Below are 11,164 nucleotides of genomic sequence, written 5' to 3' on the forward strand. Positions count from 1 at the left end.
ATCTAGTGTGAATGCCCGTCTTTGCAACATCAGATCCTTTAACTTTCAATTGATAATACCCCGAACGAAGATCAATCTTAGAGAATACAGTAGCTCCTCGCAACTGATCAAATAAGTCATCAATCCTGGGTAGTGGATATTTATTCTTCATCGTCATCTGGTTCAACTTCCGATAGTCAATATATAATCTTAGCGACCCATCTTTCTTTTTCACGAACAGAACTGGAGCTCCCCATGGTGAAGTACTATACCGAATAAATCCTCGATCGAATAATTCTTGCAATTGGACCTTCAACTCCTTAAGTTCTTTTGGAGCCATGCGATAAGGTGCCATAGAAATAGGTGCAGATCCCGAATGAGTCTCTATCTCGAACTCTACCTCTCTATCAGGAGGTAAACCAGGCAACTCCTCTGGAAAGACATCAGGAAACTCGCTAACTGTACGGATCTCTTCAATCGTGGATAATGAACCTTTAGTGTTCAAAATACAAGCAATGAAAGTCTCATATCCCTTCCGGATCATACGATCAATTTCCATCGCTAAAACTATATTGGAGAGATAGCCACGCCGTTCACCAATTAACACAACAGTCTGACCATCTGAAGTCTTTAGAGTAGCCCGCTTGTATTCGCAATCCAGATTTACCTTTTGTTTATTCAACCAATACATCCAAAGAATTAGATCGAACTCCTCTAAAGGAAGCTCCATAAGATCAGCGAGAAAAAAATCTCCCTGAACCTCGAGAGGACAACGCTGAAATACTTTATTCACTAATACCGCTTGTCCTACTGGACTCGTAACTGTAATAGTATTTTCAGTGTTCTCGATCAGAATCTGAAGGTTTCGAGATACCGAGCTCGATACATAGGAGTGAGTGGAGCCATTGTCCAGTAATGCAAAGTATGGTATAGAATAAATAGTAAATGTACCTGCAATAACCTCAGGCTCATCTCTGTCATCTCGACGTCTAGTGGCATAAACCAAAGGTGGCTGTCTAGCCTCAGAAACTGTTGGCCCTCTATTTTGCTTAGGTCGGGCTCTACTGTCAGTCCTGGACGCTAAACCATGAGCCTTTACTTGGCTACGATCTCTAATTGGAGTTTGTACTGTAGTCTAAGAACGTACCGGAGTCTGGGTAGCGGTCTGCTCAAACGAAGCTAGCTGAGGACAATCCCTCCGATAATGACCACTAGATCCACACTGATAGCAAAGACCCATCTTCTTACGACACTCTCCTGTGTGTTGTTTACCGCAATACTCACAGAGGGGCCCATGATAATACGATGAGGAACCGCCTCGACTGCCAACTAAAGGTGAGAATGCTGCAGGCCTAAAACGTGTATTGCTTCTCTGAGGGGCCAAAGTACGAGTCATCTTCCCGGACTGTGCTGATGACTCAATAGGGCCTGAAAATTTCTTAGATCGTTTCTAATCAACACGCTCCCTACCAGAAGCTAAAACTTCCACCTTTTCAGCATCTTTGGCTATGCCCACCAGCACATCAAAAATCTCATCCTGATGGGTTACAACTTGCCTACGCAACTCGTATCTGAGTCCAAGGGCAAATTTACGACATCGATCTCTCTCAGTGGGTACCATATTGAATCCATACTTCAGCAACTTCAAGAACTCGATCTCATACTCAGAAACAGTCATGTCTCCCTGAACCAAGTCTTGAAACTGCTGACGTCTCTGAGCTAAGTAGCGCTCTCCCAGAAAACGACTCCGAAAGCGATCCTTAAAGAAATTCCAGGTCAAACGATCGGTAGGAACACTACTGGTCACTAACTCCCACCAAATGTAGGCATTGCCATCTAACATCGCCACAGCACCCTGATATCTCTTAGTTGAGTCTAAACCCAACTGCTCCATGCATCTCTCTGTATCCTGGAGCCAATCCTCAGCTTCAGTAGGAGCTCCACCAATCTGTCCCCCAAAAGTTCTAACTCATTGGCAATCAAAGTCTGTGAAATAGGAACCTCTGATACAACACCAATAGCTCTGACTGCTCCCTGTATCAACTGCATAAATTGTCTACTAAAATTCTCATCCAAAGCAACTCCGGTAGACTCTGACTCAATATCGGTCGCTCCTATAATCGGTGTAGTCATGCCAATACCAGCGGCAGGAGGCAGATTCGTTGGGGTCGTAGGAGCATGATCACCTATCGGAGGTGGGGGATCTACTCGTATCTCATCGATCGGGTCTGCAAATCTAGCCACTCGACCTCGTCCACGGCTAGTTCGACGACCACGTCTAGCACTCATTTTTTTTATGGATCTCGAGTTTACTACAGGAGATAAAACTTAGGGTTAGACAAGCACTTGGAGTCTCGAACATAATTAAAATCTTAATAACTTGTGACATGGCCTTAGTAACTTGTTTTGTAAAATATTTCTAAAACCGTATTTTCAATATGGACTCATACACAATCCGAGGGTTAAAAACCAAAAACTCTGATACCAATAAATATAACCCCCTAGACCCGGCCTATGCGTTTTGACTAAGTCTAGTGGATCACATACATGATTCTTAAAGACATTTTCTGAAACCGTTATTCAATCAATATAAAATCACATTATAATTGACATGATATAATACTATCAAAACTCAACTCATAAATATAATATCAATAAGTAATAAATTAATTTAAAACATGTCTTAAAAATCATAATCACGATAAACCGGATATTAATAGCAAAAGTGTAATCACTATAAAATCTAATACTTTAAAATAAGGTCCATGTCACCAAAATAAAGTCAACCTGAAAGATAAAAACATTACAATCAGATATACTTCAAGAGATATGTTGATCCTCCAAGTGCTCAATCCGGGGTATCTAACTAACAGTATCTGAAAGGGGGAAAAACATTTTCGAAAAGTGAGCTAGGCTCAGTGTGTCCCACATTACCATAAAATCACAATAGGTACAATAAACAAATCATAGTCCAGTAAATATCATAAATTCATAAAAAAGTTTAACTTTTGAAAATCATAGTTTAAACACTTTTCTTGTACACCATCAGTAATTTCCAAAACTATTTTCCATATAGCTTACTCTAAGCACACAGCAAAAAGAAAGCCAACCTAAGGATAAGGTTTAGATCTTGTATCCTTAGGCCCGTAAGTCCAAGTCCATATAGCTTACCCTAAGCACACAACAAGGAAAGCCAACCTAATGTATCTTGGGGCCCCAAGAGTCACATTAGGCCCATTCTGTTTATTAGCTTGATCAGAGCTATACTATTGTAATTCAATCCAAAAGTTCAATTGCACCGTGACACAAATTCCATAAATCATCACATTAAATTGGTGCATCAATAAAACAGTAACCAAAGAACTCAGTGTACCTCATATTAAAACCAATAAAACAGTTCAGTAATAATTAGGGAACACACCTCGATAATAGGTTCAAATAGTAGATTTACTGATTGCTGGTTTCACCACGCTCTGCTACAGTTTTCGAACGTGGTTTAACTGATCAAGAAGAGTTGGGTCGAGCTGTCGAACGATCCGAAAAGTCTCTTATACCTTCAAATAATAATAATTTATCAGCCTCAAATCTTACTTAATTGTTCAAAGCTAAAATTCTTAAGTATATATGTATTTTCAGGGTTTGACTATCAATTTGGAGGATTTCGAGTCTGAATTTGGTCAAACAGATTGCGGAATCGGAATCAGGACATCGAAAAACATAAAGTATGACTTTTCGAAAATTTAAATTCTTGGTCAAAGTCAAAGTCAACCACTTTGACCTTCAATTTGGAGGCCTTCGAGTTCGAATTTGACAAAACGGACTTCGTAAATGGATTCGGGACGTCGAAAACTATCAGAATAGGTATACTCAGAAAAGATTAACGGTCGTTTAATGGTCGGTCAAAGACATTTTAAGTTTTGGTCAAAGAAGGTCAATGATCACGGTCATCGATCAACGGTCGGGTCGGGTCAACGGTCGGGTCGAGTCGGGTTGGTCGGGTCGGGTCAGACCGGTCAAACCGATTCAGACCGGTTTGAACCGGTCAAAACCGGTCAAACCGGTTTTCAGCCACTCACTCTCCATGCGGCGGCGCGTGTGGCGCGTGAGGCCTCCTCCGAGGGTCTAAAAATTACGGAAAATTTTCTAAAAATTATTTTGAGCTATTTCGAGATACTTACAAAGATCAGTTCAAATTTTTGAACGGCGGAGAGCTCGATTTCAACTCGGCCGAATCTTTGACTGCTCCACCTCCTCACGCGCCGCCGTCGACGGAGACCAAGGTTGACACCGGCGGACTCGAAACGGCACAAGGAACACGAAGGTGTGGGAGGTGTCGAAAACCGATCAACAATCGGAGATGAATTTAAGATTTTCTCGGTGGTAGTGCTAAACAAACGTCGAGACTTTGACTCGAAATTCACGTCGTTTGGCAGCGTTTCGCTATAATTGATTTACTGGGTTTTGTTCACGGGTCGAAGATGAACACGACGGTGGTTTCAATTTTACGATTGGAGGTCGAACGGCGTCGGAAACGGGCTTGGAAGTAAGGGTACAAGAGGAGGAAATTTGAGCAATTATCATTTTTGTTTTCTGGTTTTAAACTAGAAAACACGCTTATAACACCAATCCTATCGACAGTTTTAGGGGAAATTCAGGGCTTGGTCCCTGAATTTCCTTTACTTCAAAAATGGCCTACAAGTTTTCATAAATTTTAATTTAGTCACTTAATTTCACCCAATTACACCAATTTAAATTGTTTTTTTTTTTCCTCGGGTTGTTACAGGGGATATTTTTCTCTACAAACTGGAACTGCCGAGGATAGAGGGTACCGGTACTACCTTTGTAATATTCAAATAAAACTAGTCTTTACTAGCCGTTGGGCCTGACGGTATCGATATTATGCTCATGGTATCGATACGACTATGTAAAGTATTATCATTGACCCTTTAGGTATCGGTACCTATTTTGCATTCTAGAATTTGAGCAAGCTGGTAGTATTGATACTTCTCTTACCTAGGGTATCAATACCACATGAACAATATCGATATTGTTCATATAGTATCAATACTTGTAGAACAATATCGATACGATGTACGTTGAAAATCAGTTTTCTGCTCAAATTCACTTTTAATGGACTTTGAATTATTTTTGAAGACTTTGAATTATTTTTGAAAACTTTGAATAAATTCAATTCAATTCTAAAAACATTTTGCCTTAATTTGTTATATCAAAATATTATAAAACATGGTTCAACACTAGCCCAAAGCGATCTCTCTTCATAACGATCGGTTTTGGATGCGTAGTTCATTGCAAACGTTTTCCAAAACCTTTTCTAATCTTTGCTTCCGTTCCCAATGTCTCACAAACAGTCATCTTCGTATAGTTAGACAACCGAGGATGGGGAATTTTTCTCCCCTCAGCGATGAAAGTATCATTTACAAACTCTAGAGCACGGAAGGAACATTCCAAAGCATTTTCATTTGGATCAATGTAAAAAAACATCGGTAGTCATTGAAACAATAATCTCTTGTTCGGCCCCAAGACTGATTAACCTTTCGTCAATGACAAACTTCAACTTTTGATGCAGAGATGAAGGCATTGCTCCTGTGGAATTAATCCAATGTCTCCCCAAAAAATAGTTATAAGTAGGATTGGTGTCCATCAGCACAAACTTAATATTGTAGACAACTAGGCTAATCAATAATGGAACATTAATCTTACCTACGACATCCCTTTGAGTATTGTCAAAAGCTCTAAGCATATTTTGATATGCTTTAATATGGGAGCTATCTATCGGTAAGCTCTAGAGAGTGGCCATTAGCATCACATTAAGTGCAGATCAATTATTGATCAAAACTCCAAGAAATACATGACCATTACAATGGATAATGATATTTAAGGCCTTTATGATCCCATGCCTCCTTTTAGGATCTCGTCATTAATGAAGGTAATATAATTATCTATAGTAATATGACTAACTATCCATTCTCACTTATTTATAGATATATCTTCTAACAAGAAAGTTTGATTCAGCACATTTAACAAAGCATTTCGGTACACCCCAAAGTTCATCAACAAGTTTAGTATTGAGATTTGTGCTTATTGCTTGTGCAGTTGCTCCACCACACTATATTCATATTGTTTCAAGAATTTCAAGAACTCCTAAGCCTGAGCTTCAACAACTGGCTCATTAATTTTTGAAGGAGGCTCATCCTCGAAAATTTTTTGAGGTGGCGATGCTTTCGCTTTACCTTTCACCTTTTTAGCTTCCTTTGAAGTTTTAGAAGGACAATAACATATGCCACTTCTCATAAAGTTCCTTACTTCACTTATTACATTAATGGGTGCTTTCGCTTTCTATTCAGTGTCCATTTTTAGTTCTTGCAATACCTTTGGTCCTTCTACTAACTTTACCCCCTGATATGGAGATATTGGTGGTATAACTCCATGTAACTTTACGTGTAACTTTGAATAGGAACGAAGATGGAGCATAAATCATTATCTTTGGAGCGATTCATGTGGGATTTTTCGCCTTTGGCTTTACTGTTATAACATTTGGCCTCTTAACTCCATATGTGGGCTTGGTATACTCCAACATGCACACGCTAACCTCTCTATTTTCATCAAAATTCTCAAAAACTCAATTTCTTTTGTTATCCATCATCGATTATATTAAAACCCTGTACTTATGGCAATGTTGAATCATATGTCCATCTTCCTGATGGAAATTGCAAAATAATTCACTTTCAATCTGACTATAATTATAACTTTGCTCAATCAAACTGACACCCACCAGTTATTCAAACACCCAATTGAACGGTGATCTGATCTCATACACATATTTTTCTCCTTTTTCTACTCTCTTCTTGTATAGCACTCACCCCTTGCCCACCATGATTTGGCAATGGGTTCTTTGCAACGTTGGGGTAGTTTATCTCTAACATCCTAGTATCGATAAGATTCTGCACCACCTTTTTAAAAGAAAAGCAATTTCAATCGAATGGCCCATAATATCAGCATGATACTCACACCGTGCATTTGTATCATACCACCTTGGATAAGATGGTTGAACCGGTTTAAGATGGCAGGGACAAACTATATCTGCCTTAAATATTGACGCATATAATTCAAAGTAATGCACGAGAACTAGTGTAAATGCAAATTTATCATTTTCCCTTCTCTACCCACGATACTCACCCCTATTAGTATTTAACTATGTCCTAACAGTCCTTGGTTGAATAATTGTTACATTCTTTGAATAGACTTTGTTGTAAGTGTTTGTGGTGTTCACTTTATTATATCTCTTTTTAAACACCCGCTTTTTACCGCCATCAATTTTTCCACTCTTGATAGTTGCTTCTATTAGCTCACCTGATATCACCATGTATGGGAAACTCTTTGAAGTACTTCCTAACATATGATGAAAAAACGGACCTTTCAGAGTATGAAGGAAAGGAACGATAATCTCCTTATCTAATAACAGCAATTAAACTTGTGCAAGCAAATCTCGCCACCTCTAGGCATATTATCGAACACTTTCATTAGTGATGTAAGGCTAACCAGGCTTCTTCAATAATGGAGAAGTTGGCAACCTTGTTGTTTCCCGATCTAGGAGAGACACCAAATGCTACACCTTGAATTGAAAAGTAATCTGCACAAAAGAAGAATAATTGGTTAAGTAATGAATAATAAAGAAAGGAAATAGAAATGGAAAGAATTGAAATGGATAGAATAGTTATCAAAGAAGGGCTGCGGAAGTGTTGTAGAATGAGCCTTCAAGTGATGATGGATTTGGCCTCCAATGGTGGTGATGGACGAATGCCTTGTTGATGATGAAGGATAATTCAAAGATGAAGAAATGGAAATTTAGAAGTTGGTGATAATATAGGCGTGATATGGTGATGGACTATGGTGATGATATAGGTGTGATAATGGTGATGGAAATAGTAATGGAATGTTGATGGAGTTGGCGTGAAAGTGATGATGGAAGGTGGTAATGAATAGATAGTATCTTATAAGACTAAGAAGGAACCAATACTATAAAGGAGCAAAGACCAATTTCTTATAAGTCGTTATAAGGGATGGTATTAAGGACTTTGACCCTCTATCTATAGGAGATAGGAACCAGAAGTATCAAGGTGAAGGAATGACGCCACAAGCTTTAGAAAGGCTTGCATAATCGATATAGTTCTAAAAATAACTTGAAGAGAGAATATCTCAAAAAGGATTTTTAATTATCAAAGGGTTGTCTTACAAATGAAATATCCAAGCCTATTTATAGGCTAGCATAGGTTTAGCCAAATAAATAGGTGTCCATTCGGCTAAATACATGACTATTAAATAGAAATACATGATATTTTAATGAATGAAGATGTCCTTGGCCGAATGGTCTCCTTGCTCTTCATCTTGGCGCCAATTTTGAATCAAAAGGATGCTTAGGCCGAATAGAGAGAACCCACTTCATTTTGGCGTCTATTTCATCCACACGCATGGCACATGTGTGGGCTGGTCATGAGGCACTCACATGGGTGGCTTACTTGGCGTGAAGTTGAGCAGCAACTTAGGTGTGACTTTGCATCCAACTTGCTTCTAGATGACATGGCATCAATGGGGCAGCAACTATTTATGAAATGTCACATTTGTGGAAGGCAACCTTTCATCATTTGAGCTACTTCCCATATGTTTGAGTTGAATATGAGCTGGCCATAGATGCAATACATGTCAATGAGTCTTAGGACAGCTCCTTGTGAAAGGGCACTTCTCGGATTGGCAACTCTTCGCGAAAAGGTACGAATTCACAAAATTTGACCTAGACCATATTTGTAGTGCTCTGTGTGGTGAAGATGATGGTGCAACTCTCCAGCTGAAAAGAAGTCTCTAGATAGCTCAAAAGTTCAGCTCAAGTTAGCTATGAGCTCGGAGGTCAGCTGACAACTTTTCATCATTTGTTCTTCATGATCTCCTGAGTCATCTTATGGAAGTTTTCCTAGCTCATTGACTCCCATGCTAGCTTTAAATCAGCTCCCATCATGTAGCCGAACATGTACCTACAAAAGAAAGCTTTTATAAGCTAAGTAATATAATGTATAAATGTATAAATATGTGGTTCATAACAATAACTTCATACATTCATAATATCATCATCATAACTATAAATATAATGTATGTAAGCTATTATCATAACTATGGTATAAAGAAAGATTAAGTTAAAGAAAATCCCCCTTTGATTATTGAGAAAGGTTGGAGATGCAAGTTCATTTTTTATGCTGAAATCCCCCCTTCTTTAAAGCGATTTGTCCTCAAATTGTAGGGTGGTTTCTTTTCAACTTTCCTCCATTCCATAGCTGTTGTTTCGTCAGAAATTGGGATCCCTTCTTTAGGCTCTTGAATGAGATATGCCCATGTAATTTTGCTTTGAATGTTTAGGTCCCCTGATATCCCAAAAGTGGTGTCTCTTAATACTCCAATAGGCATGATCATTGAATCCTCATAAGTCATGTCCATTGGTTCTTCTAAAGACACGTCCTTTGAATGAAAAATGGTGTTCTTTTACTGCTCAATGGATATATCTTTTGTAATCCCAAAGGTCACTTCTCCTAAACATTCCTTTTGGCAAATGGTGTCTCTTGATACAACCTACAAGTCAAAAAAACAATCTACATTTTCAAAGTTAGAATAATCATCTTCAACCTTGCATTCTGTCAATAGGCATTCTCGAATCAAGCACTTTGAGGAATAAGCACTTGTTCTCGGATCAGTTTCGTCTATGGTTGTTGCCTTTCCTTTCCTTATAGCCTCAACACTTTGCTTCATTTTGGCTTGATCATTCTGGACTTGTTTAGGCGTTAAAGGAGTAAGGATAATCTTCTTCCCTTTATGGTTGAACGAGTATTCATTGGTAAAACAATCATGAATAGTCCTTTTGTCGTATTGCCATGGCCTCCCAAGAAGTAGATGGTTAGCGTGCATATGGACTACATCACACATAACCTCATCTTTGTATTTGCCAATGGAAAAAGGAATTATCACCTGTTTGCTAACGTTGAGTTCTCCTCATTCATTGAGCCACTACAACTTATATGGATTCGGGTGCTTCATTGTTTTCAAACCAAGATTTTCCACCATTATTGTACTGGCCACATTAGTACAACTTCCACCATCTATAATAACAAAGCATACCTTCTCATTCACATGGCATCGGGTATGGAATATGTTTTCTCGCTGTGCATTATCTTCCGCAACTTGAAGATTCAAACTTCTTCTAATTATCAAGGCTTCTCCTCCATCAACGGGATCTGCAAGAGTTATTTCTTCATTGACTTCAGTAGGTACTTCTTCTTCTTCTTCAGATTCAGATTCTATTTCACCATTTCCAAGTAAAAGCATATTGTTCTGGTTAGGGCATTGTATAGATACGTGGCCCCTCCCAAGATATTTAAAGCATCTAATGTCTCTTGAACGTTCAGTAGTTTGCTTTCGTCGGTTGAAGTCTTTGTTTGCTTGTTGATTCTTTGAAGATTCGGCTTGTTCTTTGACAGGAGGAGGAGTTGGTTTCTTGATGTTGTTTGGACTCCATTTGAATGATGTAGGTGCAATATTGCGAGATGTGTGTCTCCTCTTTAGTTTCCTTTCAATTTTCATTGTCATTTGCACCATCTCATCCATTTCGATGTAATGATACAATTCCAAGGTATTGGCAATTTCGGGATTAAGTCCGGCAAGGAATCTCGCCATAGTTGCTTCATGATCCTCCTCAATGTTAACTCGGATCATTTCCACTTCCATCTCTTTGTAGTAGTCCTCCACACTCCTATGGCCTTGTTTAAGATTCTGTAACCTTTGAAACAAGTCACGGTGATAGTGAACAGGAATGAATCATTTCCACATAATACATTTCATTTCAATCAAAGTTGAGACCGGTCATTCTCCATTCCTCCTTCGGTTCAAGGTAAGTTGATCCCACCATATTAAAGCATAGTTTATGAACTCCATGGCTGCCAATCTCACTTTCTTCATTTCGGAATAGTTGTGGCAACTAAAAACATGTTCCACTTTGCTTTCCCATTTGAGATAAGCTTCAGGATCAGTTTTTCCTTGAAATTGAGGAATTTTGATCTTGATATTACTCAGATTGTCATCAACAATGGCACGTCTAGGGCCTTGGAATGCTACTTGTTCTCCCTCG

Source organism: Hibiscus syriacus, unplaced genomic scaffold (genome assembly GCF_006381635.1).
Source record: "Hibiscus syriacus cultivar Baekdansim isolate YM2019G1 unplaced genomic scaffold, ASM638163v2 tig00111207_pilon, whole genome shotgun sequence".
Classification (NCBI taxonomy): domain Eukaryota; kingdom Viridiplantae; phylum Streptophyta; class Magnoliopsida; order Malvales; family Malvaceae; genus Hibiscus; species Hibiscus syriacus.